This window comes from Daktulosphaira vitifoliae, unplaced genomic scaffold, assembly GCF_025091365.1.
Source record: "Daktulosphaira vitifoliae isolate Bord-2020 unplaced genomic scaffold, ASM2509136v1 Scaffold_4, whole genome shotgun sequence".
In the NCBI taxonomy this organism is placed as follows: Eukaryota; Metazoa; Arthropoda; class Insecta; order Hemiptera; family Phylloxeridae; genus Daktulosphaira; species Daktulosphaira vitifoliae.
In genome coordinates this window covers 5,509,246-5,524,187 of record NW_026099575.1, presented here as the reverse complement: position 1 = coordinate 5,524,187, position 14,942 = coordinate 5,509,246, and the positions used below count along the sequence as shown (strand labels likewise).

Sequence of the window (14,942 nt, the reverse complement as noted above, 5' to 3'; positions counted from 1 at the left end):
ACGCAAAATATTTGAAACAAATAGTTTGATCCATTTTTTTTACACAAACGATAATCGCTGTGATCATAAAAACACGTCTAACCTTAGCGGCTGTCATTAACAAAGTAAAAATTGAATCCAATCGAAAATTTTATCATACTTCAGAAACATGTGTACCTACATTATGAAAAAAATTGATAATCAGACTCTCCAAACCCACGAAATTAAAAAATTTTCATTATTTTCTGAACACACTTCGTACTTAATATAATAAAAATGTATTATTATTTAAATAAATCTGATTTAAATATGATAATTATTTTTATTGGAATGATGTTTTAAAAATAATTAAATAATTATGATACAAAAAAATTTGATTAATATCAAAGAATAATACAAATAAATTATTATAACTCTACATAGGGAAACAATGTGAAGTACATAATATAATTAAAATTTATGCATAATAATCTATTATTTTCAAACGAATTACACGAGCTACTTAATAAAAATTATCCTTATGAATACTACAAAAAAACTGATACACAATATCAATAACATGTGGAAAATTTGGTTTCAGTAGTAATTTTTTGACAAAGGATAAATTGTCGAAATAATAATATATGTTTAAAATACTAAATTGGAACTTAAGTATTTTTTTTAATTTTTATAATAGAACACTTATCAGGACAAATTTTTTTTTTTTTTATTACAAGTAATATATATTCGAGACGACCTTGCGGTCTTAATCAAAAATTTTTATAAAAGTTTACATCTAAAATTACATAAAATGTATAGTTAAAATATTATACACAATGAAGGAGAGAAACTTCCAGTGAAGAGTCTCCAAACTTAAGTAAATTTACATTAAATAATATATATTTACAATAAGTCGTATGGTTTATTTTTTTTTTATTCTTCTAACATCTTGTGAGTAATCAAGCAGTTGATTTGTTGACGTGGGTCTTCAAACGATTTTCACGTGCTCTGGCATACCGTTGAATTTCTTCTCTGACGGTTGGTATCATCATATCCTTATGAATATTGTCATTTTTTTCGTACGTGTACGCATTGGTAATAGTACGGAGAGTAATGTTTTGCATAGTTTGAATTTTATCAATCCAAGTCTTGCTAGCGCAGCCCTATAGTTGAATGCGGTAAGTTCATATTTTTATTTTAAGATAGACACATAAAGTAATCTTTTATTTTCTATTGATAATTGTGATCTACGGCCAATTAACCAATACATATTACTTCTTTTTTGTTTTATTTTCATTTTAATGTGTATACTCCAGTTTAATTTAGAGTCTAAATGCATACCTAGATATTTTGCCGACTTTCTTGTGGGATTAATTTACCATCAAGCATTATCGGGTTGGGCTTTGTTACTCTATTTGTAAAGTTCACGTGTACTGATTTTGTACTATTTAATAGTATCTTCCATCTTTTTGACCATGTAAGGATACTATCAACATTTATTTGCAAATTTTTTGTGGCGATCGAAAGGTCTTTATCACATGACAATATAGCTGTGTCTCCAGCAAACATAGCTGTTGTTTTATTGTAGGTTGAAATATCAGATGTATAAAGTAGATAAAGCATAGGCCCAAGGACACTACCTTGAGGTACCCCTGCATTAATACCTTTCTATTCAGATACAGCTTCTTTGTGACCTACCCGAAACTGTCTATCTACTAAGTATGAATCTAGTAGCCCACACCATATACGAGGCAACTGCTTTTTCAATTTATATAGTAAGCTTTCATGCCAAACGCGGTCAAAGGCTTGAGAAACGTCGAGAAAAACGCCTTAGCAATACTTTTTTTCCTCCATAGCTCTACTAATTACGTTTGTAACGCGATGTACTTGATCTATGGTGGAATGTTTAGTATAAAATCCAAACTGGTGGTTAGGAATTAGTTGACGTTCTTGAATAATAGGATTCAATCTAATGTAAAGTAGTTTTTCGAAAAGTTTTGATATTGTAGGAAGAAGTGATATCGGTCTGGAGGAACTAGTAATCTCAGGCAGCTTTATTGGTTTTAATAACATGATGGCTTGTGCTTTTTTCCAATTTACAGGTACATATTCTATACGTAAGCAGGCATTAAATATGTAAGTTAATAAAATGATTGCTTTGCAAGATAATTCTTTAATTATACGCGGAATCAGGACAAATTATTTTTTAATATGTTAATTCATACCAAAAGCTTAAAATTGATGTAAATTAAAAGAGGGTAGACGTTCCGAAACATTTTCAAGAATTTAGCTAAATAAATTCTTTACATGTTTGTTGGTCACTTTCAAACCATTCCTATGCTCTGAGTTTTTCTTGAATATTCACAAAAGACATACTTAAAGAAAATCTGTTGTTATTAGTCTACTTTAATGATATTTCATTGGGATCAGTGTTTTTAAAAGTTATAAAAAAATTGTTGAAGAAGTCTATTTTTAAAGTACCATATTTTGAGATTTTTTTTAGATTTTTTTAGCTGAGAAGATTTTTTCATTTTTCGGTGACTTAGTTAAACTAGATTAAAATCGAGTGCTTTTGACGTATAGACTAACAAATTCAGTCCAGTGAGAACTGGGAATTTCATGGATGTAAATAAAAAAAAAATTTACATTATGTGAAAATTATACCTTCCCAGTTTTGCATCGAAGCTAAAATTGAAAACGCGCTGTCTGCTTTATCGGTGTATATCTTTACAAGACAATTTCTTCATGCTAGACAAAACACAGAATATAGAATATCAATGTATAATAAGACATTGGTGTTCATGAGTATTTTCATTGTGCAGTAAACAAACCATATCGATAAAACTGAAATGTTATTTTAGATAATCGAAAAATGAACCAGGACTTTTTAATTTTCGACCATTTATATAATTTATGGTTCTTTCTAATCAATCGCACTCTTAAAATAAATAAAATGGTAAGTTTTACTATTTTTAATTTTATTATAATTCATTGAAGGAACGTAATATTCGTTAACATTTATCTTCTTATTATGTTGTAAGTACACTTCTTATATTATATGTATAATTAACAATATTCTTCGTTAAATCTTTTCAATTAGTCTTTAAAAAAAAAAATAGTAGAATTTAGTAGCGTAATTAAGGTTTTTTCTTAGCAGGATATACATGAAAAAATTTTCACTTCCTTCTCCAAACGAAAAAAATTGCATCGTTGCTCCAATTATTTATATCATGGGGGGGTATGACAATCATACTCTTCCATAGTTACGTAATAATTATACGGTAATTTTTTTAACTTTCTGTATCTTTTATATATATGATAGTTTTTGCTAAAAATAAACTATTCGGTAGTTTTTTTAAAGTTCAGAATTATTTGATAAATATTCGAAAATGTCATTGCAATTTTTTTTTTGCTTGGATTTTATCATTTAAAATAATTGTTCATTAGATATTCATGGATAATTAATTATTGTTTTATTTGTAAATAATAAAACAATATGATGATATAATTGTCATTTATTGATCATTATCCTTAATTAAGAAATTTTTTCTATAATTATTACACAAAAAAATTTAATAATTTTATTATAATGGTAATATATAGATAATATTTGTACCACCTTTTCAATTAAAATAAATATGTATTCTATATAAATAATTATTTTATTAGTGTTTAGAGGGGCGTGATCCCTATCCGACCGCGTGTTATTGGTCTTGCTATTATAATATTTTCATCTACCCTAGAATATTTTTTGAAAACACACTTCGCTCCAAGATGTGTTGTTACTCCATCTAATTTCTGATTCACTTTATAAAAGTTAGAATCATGTTGCTAATTATCAAATCTTTTATTGTAAAAACGGCAACACTTTACGTAAAATTTAATGTTAATTGGAATGATTCGTTAAAAAATTAACGATCACAGATTTAAAAGTACGAACTAAGAGAAACAATATTTCTTAAAAAATGTACGTTCGCCTACCAAAAAAGGGCAAGGTATATAGTAAACGTATAGCCGAAAATTTTGCTTCTCCTGTTTTGAGGGGTCACCCTTCAGGGTGAATGAGAAAGAAGTGTTGTGAGAGAAACACGGTGGCCGCACACGCCCGGGGTCAGAAAATCAATGGTCGGCCACGGTCGGATAAGGTCGCTAGCGGCCGACGCCCGAACGCGCGCTGGGATCCTTTCGACCGGAATTCCATACACACACCAGCACGCACGTTCTATCCTGTCGGTCGTCGCAAGTCTGAAGTCTGTTCGATTTACCGCCGAGAGTGCAGTGCTTTTTGACACCGTAAATTAATCGTCTTGAGTTTTCTTTTTTCGTTTTCCATTTTCTTACCGCATTTTATCGTTTGACGTAATACGTTATGTGCTTGTGTGTTCCGTCAAATATAACCAGTGTATAAGTTATGCTGTAAAATAGTGGCGATAGATTTTCATCATAGGAATAACGAAAACAAATTAAGGATACCAACAACAGAGTTGGTAAGTACCTTATAATGAAAACTGTCATTATCAATTTTTTGTAGCTGTATGATGATTTATTAAATGTTGGACAGGTAATTAATAAAATAACATAAAAAGTATGTATATTTTTTAAACTGTAAGGACATTTTTGAGGTTTTTTTTGAAATGAGAATGAAAATGACATAGGTGTGTATTTTTTGTTGCTTGTACTATAGCAATACGGTATGACAGGAGCGGTTAAAGATACTCGTTGAAATTATTGAGCATTACTCTCGTCAAAGCGGTTACCGCGCGTCTTTAATGGTCCAGTACGTAATGAAACATTAGCACACCAATAATAGGTTTTTACTGAACGAGAGCCATGTTTGCGCGCTCCCTTTGCGGTATAGTAATAAATGATCTCCTCCGTCGCAAGTGATTCTTTTGACGTTAACAAAATACCCGATGATTTTTCATTGTTCGTCAATCATTCCATGTTCCGCGATTTTGGGGGACAACTGTCGACGTCCCTCTTGATTACATTTCCTAAACAAAAGGTGGGAAAAAGTGGCAGGGGTGAGAAAAATACGTACAATTGTGCAGGATAGTTAAATAATAAAAATGATGTTGTTATTTAACCGTACTTACTATGTTGCATTATGCCGCGTCCATAACAGTATAAAATCAACTACAAAATGTATTATTATACACACAACTTAGGTACCTGTTTTGCGGGGTGTAACATAATAATAACAACAACAATATTATTCAGCGATGCCATCAAATACCCACCGGTCGATTGGATGACAAAGGAGCATTTTTTTTCCTTTAGAGGTCCTAAATATTATCGTAACTGTATAATTATTTATTCGGGGCAACCGAACCGTTTCAATTGAATTTGCCTAGCCATCCGTTCGATAAAATCTCTTTGAATATTCCAAAATACACTAAAACTAACGAAATGCAGTTATAATGCATATTTTATTCAATCTGATTGTGCAGAGTTTAATATTAAACATCATAGCCGTTAATAGTAGTAGAAGATGTCACAAAGCAGAAACTATGTTTACTACTATGACGACTTAAAAATATAAATTCATTACACACTGAAAAACAACGAATAGCATTCATACTTTTCGCTGACTGTCAAAGGTACAAAACTATTTGGCGGTAAAAACTGTGAATTTATGTGTGTCGTTCTCAGGACTCTTCTGACGTTGAAATCGAGGTCACGGATGCCGAACAGCAATAATGATATTACTGCAGACATGAAGTTTCCGAATAGGGAAAACTATTGTGAGTATAATGTGTGTGCTACTAAGGTGTTAGGTGTAGATGACACTGTGATTGCAGTCTCCGTCTGTTACTTGCAAATTACTTATCTTCAAAACAAACTTGATTTATAGTAACAAAGTAACAACTATATATGTCTTCAATCAAAATTGGAAACTATATAATTTAGTTTTATCAGTGATCTAAACTCGCCAACAATATTCTCTGATTTAAAAGCCTATTGAACACAGATTATAATGGTGTTTTATAAACAAGTAGAAAACCGTTTTGTCACCATCACAGTTGTAGGACACATTTCATTATTGATCTTTAGTAACCTTAGTACAAAAAAAAAAAAAAACCAAAGGACATTGTACTTTGAAAAATTGCTTTCATAATACGTATATAATAATTATAACACTTCTGTCGAGTAGATATTTTTAATTATTACTTTAAGCAACATATGCAAATAACTTTTCGGATTTGTTTCAACGGATGTTTGTTACCGGGAAACATGATCCAAATTAGTTTTTCCCTCCGGATACTTAATTGTCTCGATCAACTTGGTTATTTTTGATTGTATAACATTCTGTTGATTACTTTTGTACTAAAATTCAGCAGAAATTAACACTAATCGAATATGTTATCGAGTATTTTCTTCGATAAACAATAATCAGCATAGAACAAATGAATTTGATTTTCCTATTTGTGTGTGATGTCCACGCGGTGAGCAGTCTTCGTGATTCAGACTTAATCATAAGCAAAGCTCCCGGATCCCTCACAAAGTTTTAACGAGACACATAAATCCATCTAATACCTTGGGTTTAGATAATTACTGGCGTAAGGGTGAAACGTGCGTAGGCCCAGTTGAGTATTTTACAAATAATATGTTAACTACACGATACGTGTCAATTATTAGGCCGTAAGGCTTCTAGACAGGACGCATAGCAATTTGTCAAAGGCTTATGTAAATAAAACACTACCATGGTTGTTGAATAATAACTTGCTATATATCTGTAATGATGTCATTGACAAAATGTATCAATAAAACTATCCTTTTCTATAGGTTTTGTAGTGTTTTTCATACATTTTCCATAGTATTGTTTTTCAAACATTAACAAAAATATTGTTATATTGACACACTTTATAATATTGTGAATGGAATGATTACCATTTGAAAATAATAAAAAAACAAGTGAAACATATTCTATTATACTAATTTTTAACACAAAGTGACATCGTGTTTTATCTCAATTATGTTACAGCTAAAATTCTAGTATTCGTAAATAAAAATGGTAAAAAAATAATTAGAATGTATAACTTTTAATATAGATAGCATTAAAAAAATCTATATTATTATAATATTTGTTTAATGTTGTTATAACATACAATATTATATTAATCTAATAAAAATGTTTTATAACGTTATTTTTTTTTTTTATGCTATCTAGGATATTATTACGGATTAAGACGGTGACCTAATCGAAATAGGTTTATAAAAGAAAAAGAAAATAAATGATAAGTTGATATGTTTTGCTATTTTAAACACTACGAGTTGATAACTTTGATAAGATTTAAACTTAATGTAATATTTATCAATATTAAATATTTAAACCGGAATATCTTAAGTTATATTTCAATTTTCGCACTCAACAATTCTTTATAAAACGCAAATGTTACATTACATCAAGGGAAAATTATTGTTTCAACAGAATACTAATAAATTGTTATTGTTTTGACAATTACCGCAAAAAACCTCGTCTGATTGCAAATTTATAGTTACTGACGTTTTCCGCATTTCTCTACTAGCATATCTAAATAATGTTACCTAAATGGCGGCGCTCAGCGTCATTGACAGCAGCACCTGTCAGCACTGCAGCAATAAGTTCACCGACCTATCCACTAAATGTGTTAGACAACACATTAGTGAACAACTGTGTTTGTATCGATGGTCTAATCACAACGGTTCATTGGACATGCGTTTTTTTAGAACACTACTAATCGATTACAAAAATAGGGTAGTCGTCGCAAATGTCCACAAAATGTTATTGTATAACCTCTTAATGCCTTGGTGTTGCCTCATTGTTCAGAAAAAAATTTACTAAGGATTTTTTAACTATTCTTGCGTTGTTATTCTGTGAAAATTTTTTTTAAACTGATCAATGATCCTACAATTTCTATCCTTAATCTACAAAAAAAAAAAAGTATTTTTATTATCATTACATTTTTTGTAGTGTGTATATAATATTACTATTTATATTTTATACTTTTTGACATAACATAAGTTATGATAAAAATTGTTAGCCTTAACATAGTCTGAATAATTGCTTACCTCTTTTAGATAGTTTTTAACAAAAAACCAATTTAAAAAAAAGGTCGGTGTAGAACAGGAATACAAAAAAACTTTGCTTTTATTTATCTATTTACGAGTCTTTGTGCTACTATCTGTCTGTGCAGTTAAGTAGTTTGATTTTTTTATTTTCTATATGAATGTCACCCGTCGGGTTGTTTTTGTCAGAATTATCGTTATCGTTTGGTCAACTGAGTGGATTTATTTAGGGTGGCTGTGTAATAAAAGCGTGGTCATAAAGGGGGAAAACTCCCGCTGGGTCATAGTGGGGATCGGGTGTATATTATTGGGTAGTATGGCTCCTTTGGCGCCGTAGGAGGAGGAATGGTTATGTCATTGTGTAAGATAGAAATTTATGAGCTACTTACAACGGAATTTAAGCACAAGTTTTATTGCAGAATGCGGAAGAACACCGGAAGTGACGACGACAGTGGTTTTGGATCCTTACGTTTCATAACTGAGTATTTTCTTTGATGAGCAACTATTTTTGGACTCGAAGGTTGGCAATGGCTTAATAATTGTTGCCGATTGAGAAGCGGGTCTGTAAATACAATTTATGTTGACACCTATAGTTCCTAATCATTCCTTACCCCATAAAAATTAAATTTTACCGAATATTTCCATCGTTAGCTATCGCTTGATCATTAAATAAAGTAAAATGTTTTAGAAAATATAATTCAAACTGTACAACAACAACAGAGAAATAATTATTGAAGTGCTTATTCAACAAAAAATTCCTACAATTAAAGTTTAGGAACTTAACAATATTCAGTCAATTATATTATGATATTATTAAAATAAATTTGTATGAAGAACACTATGTGTGTAGACATGTTAAAAAAACAAATACCAGTAAAAATTTTATTTGATTAACATCGACATATTTTAGTCAATCTTTATAAAATGCTGTTGAATGTGAATAAATCTACAATAACATATTTATGAAAAGACATCTGACGTCAAATAAATTATCATATAAAAATTTAGTATATTCTGAAAATTATTATATCAAAAGATTTTGCATTATCCTTTAAAACTATGAGATCATGAATAATGAAATATAACTTTTATTATAATTAAATAGGAAGCTACTTTAGTATACGTGAAATACTTTTTATAGGTTTAAAAATTTAGCTAATAATTATATGACAACTTTGAAGTAATTTGGGACGGAAAATCCTACAAAAGTTTTGTGATTCACTAAACGATCGTTTACAATGATAGCACATGACGCGTGTTGAGGGTAACAATGTTGTTTTCATCTAGAATTTAATGGTCTGACAACATATAGATATTTTGGAGTTAAATGCTTCAGAGATTATCAGGGAACTAGGTGTTAAAAATTTCTTCAGTAATTTTCAGTTAAAATAACGATTTAACCTATAAAAATTAATCAATTGTAATAATTCGTGTTAAAATTTAATAATAACCAAATAAACATAAAGTTAATATTTTTCCTGAAATATTGTTTGAAATTTACGACTTTCACTCTACTGATGTGGTCTTATGAACTTGAACGAATAAATGAATATAAATAATATGATTTTTAATGATGTATAATTACGTGGCATTAAAATATGATTTTAAAACTCGTTATTGTTTAGAAAAATATATGTATCCTTTCAACATAAATTAGAAGTTTTTTCGACAAAGATTGTTTTAGTTCTTTCTCTATCACTATATTTTATACACGATTACACAATAAAATATTTGAAATTATACAATACTTGAATATAATTACAACGGTAAATCAATTCATTCTTAGCGATTAATCATTTGTTAAGTTAGCCGCGGGCTTCTGTTAATGATAAGGTTATGTAGGCTTTCGTTTGTATTTTCATCGCATTTTATATATCAAGCCTCCAATGATGTTGGCTAAAGAACTTGGTAATTTGACGATATGGTTTAGTGAACACATACATACTGATTTTCTATTTAAATGAATAATGCATCAGAATGTACAATACAAAGCTTTTTAATATTATACATTATATTAGATAAACAAAGACTTTTAGGTACATCTTGGGTATTTGAGTTTGATCAAGTACCAATTAATAAGATACCATTTAATTTCAAACGGAATAAAATTACAAAAATTAATAATTTTTCTGTTTTCTTTCTCTTTTTTATGGGTGGACCATACCGATACATGTAGTAATATTCTATTTATAATCATATCGTAAAACTTTGGGATAGGTTTTATTGTACCCTATGACGTCTCAACTAAGTATATGGGTATTATATAGTGTTTGTATGAACACTTCAATGTATCAATAACACCTGTGGCATAAATTCGTGGGTGTTATGTGTATATGTTTGTGAAATCATAAAGATTTTAAAATTACGTTCCGGTCTAACGATCTGGGGAAGAAAAACTTAAAAAGTTATCATAAAACAATCGTGGGTGGGCTTTGTATTTTCAATGGATACGAAGAATCAGTTAGGACCCAAAAGATGCATTACCTTGATATCTTGTTGCATTACACATCAAAAAGATGTGCCGGTATCCGACTTGGTACCATTCAAAGTTAAAGTTATTGACTAGATCTGGTGTGCGTTTTACGGATAATCTGTGGTTTATTAACACAAGAAATCTAAGATTAATAGTATATAATTTTTAACTGACAAGGTTAAAATTTATTAAAAAAGGATTATATTATAAAATTATCTGTTAGTTTTTACAAATATTTGTATTAAGTTAATGATGAAAACTTATTATAATTAACCAAAAACCGAAATATTGGTAAATCTTCCAATACATCAGGAGAATCAATTAATAATAAAATGTAATTATCATAATATTTAAGTATTATTGACTGCACTAGTTTTTTTTAACGTGTTTGTAATTTAAACTCATAAGCCTATTTTAAATTCGAAATTAATTCGTATATATTGGTTGCACTACTTCAGTTTTAGGCCTAGTTTTTTAAATAAAAACTAATATTCCATAAATGAATTTTTCCAGTTTATGTTTTACTTAGTAAGTATGTCCTGATGAAAAGTTAATATCATTCTGCCTAATCAAAAATGGGATGGAATAAAAAAAACCCGACATACCGTGAGATATCTGGTCCTTACGTGCGGTACATGGTTAAATGTTAATATAAGACTCTAATATATTATTATTAATATATATATATATATATATTATCACACTACTTTCTGGAATCCTTCGTCGATGAGATTCGATGCGCAAGATCAAAGAAGCCGCCGTCGGTCAATTCACAAATTACACAACCCTCTCAGAACATTTGTTTGCTCTGTTAGTTTTCAAAAATGTAAAGAATAAAACTAATAAATTAAATGCGTATTAAAGAGGTTGGAATGAGAATAAAATTCATTTTTGAAAGGTAGGCGTGACCCAGCACAAATGAATGGAATGCTTTTTTATTGCCCAACACCTGTGAACGTTATTTATCCATTTTTCGTCCAGGTTTAAACCAAATACGTCAGAAAATGCCGCATAAAAAGGCAGTCACTTTACAAAGAAAGAAAAATTAAAATATTACTCTCTGATAGTAATCTTATTGTAAGTAAAGAGAACTACATAAGTATCTACTCAGGACTCTTACTCTTTACAATAAAGACCATTTTTATAATGAGACCTAACAAAATAATTTATTTTTTTAAGGAATTTTGATTATAGATATAATGTTAAAAATGTTGATGTAAATAAAGCGGAGACTGCGTAAAAATCGTATAGCTTCACAATGTTATTGGTTTTTTTCACGTGCGTTTATTCCATAAAGTCACGTTCAACTACTTTGCATTTGTCGTCATAGCGTAAACATCTTTTGCAAAAGCGGCAACAACGTTAATTCGATATTTCAAAAGCTTTTTCTCGCTCCTTCAGCTTACCGCGTATACTTTAGTCATAAATTTATACAGACAAGAGTGTCGGTGTAATGTTATTATAATATCGAGACGATTACCCCTTTAGATGACTGGATTAAAGTCGGTAACGGCATAATACGTTCATGTATCGCACGAAGATTATTTTGATTTATTTTTACTTACAAATATTATATAGTTTCCCCTATATAACAAAACCACCGGATGTTATTTAACCACTATAATAGTGAATACAACAGCGGGAAAAGTACAATACAAAATGTACTAGTATTCTATGATGCTTTGAGCTCGACAATCATTCAAACGTCATTTTTCTTTACTTTCCTCACTAATCTTCTCCCACGTTTTCATGTTCTCCTTTGACCAAAATATTTTGTTCTTTCCTTAAAATGAATTATAGACGGCATTGAAAATGATGCAAAAGACAAGAGTTTAAAATTATTTTCTAATGCATTCAGTAAATAATATCGAAACGATTAATTTATGATTTCTAACGTTGAGCAAGGGACTCGAAACCGTTATGAAATTTAAGATGGTAATTATTATAGCTGCTGAACGTTTCACTTGGGAGATGTTTCAATTCGTTCGGCCTTAATCGACGAAGCGAATGTGTAGTCTGAAACTGAAAACTAATATGTTTTTTTGTGTATCATGACGGAATATTATCCTAGTTCAGAATGAATTGTGCACTTATAAATATCACTGTATTGACAACGTTTTTGTAATCATTTCTTCCTACTGAGTAGCGGGTTTCAGCAATTATTTCATTATTTTTTTCTAGGCTGTTTAGTAACGTTGATAATGATCACCATTTGTCGGCGCGATAGTACAGTGATAATAAAACAGTGTAATTTCAGTTAGACAATGCAAGAAAGAAAATAGAGAGAAGGAGAAATCTAATTCTTGTTGAAGCCACTGACCTCACGAAATATTACTGCACCGAAAAACGTTAAAAGCGTCGGCCACGTTTTTCTTTCTTTTTGTTCTTATAAAAAAAAAACGAGATCACGTATACGACTGTTATGATGACCAACGATTTTGCGCTTATAAAAATAATAAATAATGAATGAATTACAATATTTATCGATGAAGTAAATATTACCGGATGTATTTATTTTTTCATTCATTGTCCTTAATAATTCTCAAGAGATTTGACGACGTTAAAATAAATGTATTGTTGGTTTCCAGTTGTGTACTTACGTTAGCATAAAAACAAAAATTGCATAATTAACATTAAAAAATGGATGTATAAGTAAATTTGCTAAATAATTTAGCTAATAAGTCTATATACTTAACCGAGAAAGCACTTTAGTGTGTATAAAACGTTAACGTGATTAATTTTCTCATTAAAACACATAGGCCGTGAGAAATTGCATTTAATAAACTGCCGTCAAGTGTTGTAGACTCGATTATTAACTCTATATACTTCATAATTATGATTTACCGTTTATTACACTTTTAGTGAACAAAATGTTGTAATAATGGTTTTTTCAGTCTGTTTAAAAAAGATGGAATACCTCTCTAGTCCATTAATACATCCATTACTCTACTAAAAAGAATGTGGTTTCACTTAGCGTTAAGCTTCTTCAAATGATATTATATAATTGTTATTCGCATATTTTAATGCATTATAGGTATAAAGAATTTACAACAAAGCTGTAGTAAATGAAAAAACGCAAATGGGATGGAAAACTATATTAAATTGTTGGCATCAATTCGATAGAAAATTTCCATCATATAATTAATGGTTTTTCGATAATACTAATATAATTTTTGATGAATAAAATCATTTGTCATAGTTTAATAGAATATTGACTTTTCAGCGATATACTAGATGTATATTCCATTTATAAATAGAATATTATTTTAATCAAACTATAACCTTTTAAACATAAATATTTTAAGTTTTACTATTATAAAATTCAGCCCAAACAAAAATTTACATTTAAATTCGTTGATCTATTTTTAACATTTGTTTTTTACTATTTATACAATCAACAATTATCAAGTAAAATTAAAACTATATTAAAAATATTATTAATTTAAAAAAACTAAAAAATATTAAAAATATTAAACTCAAAAGCCACAAAAAAATTAATGAAAAGTCGCGGATACGTATTTCGGAAACAATGTTAATATTCTATACTAAATAGATTCTAGTTACAAATACCCAGTAAATTGGGTAAAATGCTATTGTCGTAACGCATTCACCCCACCCCGCTCACCACTCACGAACAACAATATTTTCCTGTAAAATTTTATTTTCAATTATATACATAAACAAATTTTTATTTTGACTGACCAAATATATATATTTATATATTCCTACCGCCGCTGACGCCGTTTTTACCTAAGGTGTAACGTTCCCCCCGACCACAAACCAAGGCTATACCTAGTTCATGATACGTTTATGTGCTTATGTCGCCTTTCTATAAATATGTAATACAATAATATTATTAATAATAGTTTGTTTGTATATATATATATATTCCTACAGCCGCCACATATGCCTCGCTTATAACATTCCCCCGTGCCCCGCCCGCTCACAAAACACAGCTATACCTTGTGCGTGATACGTTTACGTACTTAAGTCGCTTTACATGTATATATTCTAATTACTATTAAAAATATATATTAATACGCTTTATTCTCATTAAGAGATATAGAGTGTATTCATTCCGATTACAAAAGATGATTCCCGTATCGTCATTTTTTGTCACTATCTCCACGTTCCGAGAGTGGATAATTTACGCACCTGCTGCTTTCCTTGGATGTGGTAGCCGTTTTTCAGGCTCCCTCCCCGGAATCAAACCCTGTTTTCCCGTTACAACCATGATATTGATAGTAACTACTATCATAACATAATATATATAATAAAAATTGATCACTTGTGGCTAGTTAATTAAGTAAAATTAAAACTATATTAAAAATATTATTAATTTAAAAAAACTAAAAAATATTAAAAATATTAAACTCAAAAGCCACAAAAAAATTAATGAAAAGTCGCGGATACGTATTTTGGAAACAATGTTACCATTATCAACGCTAAACACATACTGACA

The 14,942-nt window shown here is 29.6% G+C and overlaps 1 protein-coding gene across 6 annotated transcripts in view; it reads left to right on the top strand.

The window, feature by feature from the left end:
- Positions 1-4,178: 4,178 nt before the first annotated feature.
- LOC126906158 (protein turtle-like) overlaps positions 4,179-14,942 on the top strand; it is a 54,932-nt gene continuing 44,168 nt past the window's right edge. For all 6 annotated transcript variants that reach the window (XM_050686481.1, XM_050686483.1, XM_050686485.1 and 3 more), the window contains exon 1: positions 4,179-4,445. The gene's annotated coding sequence lies outside the window, so the exon portion shown is untranslated. The remainder of the gene's footprint in view (positions 4,446-14,942) is intronic.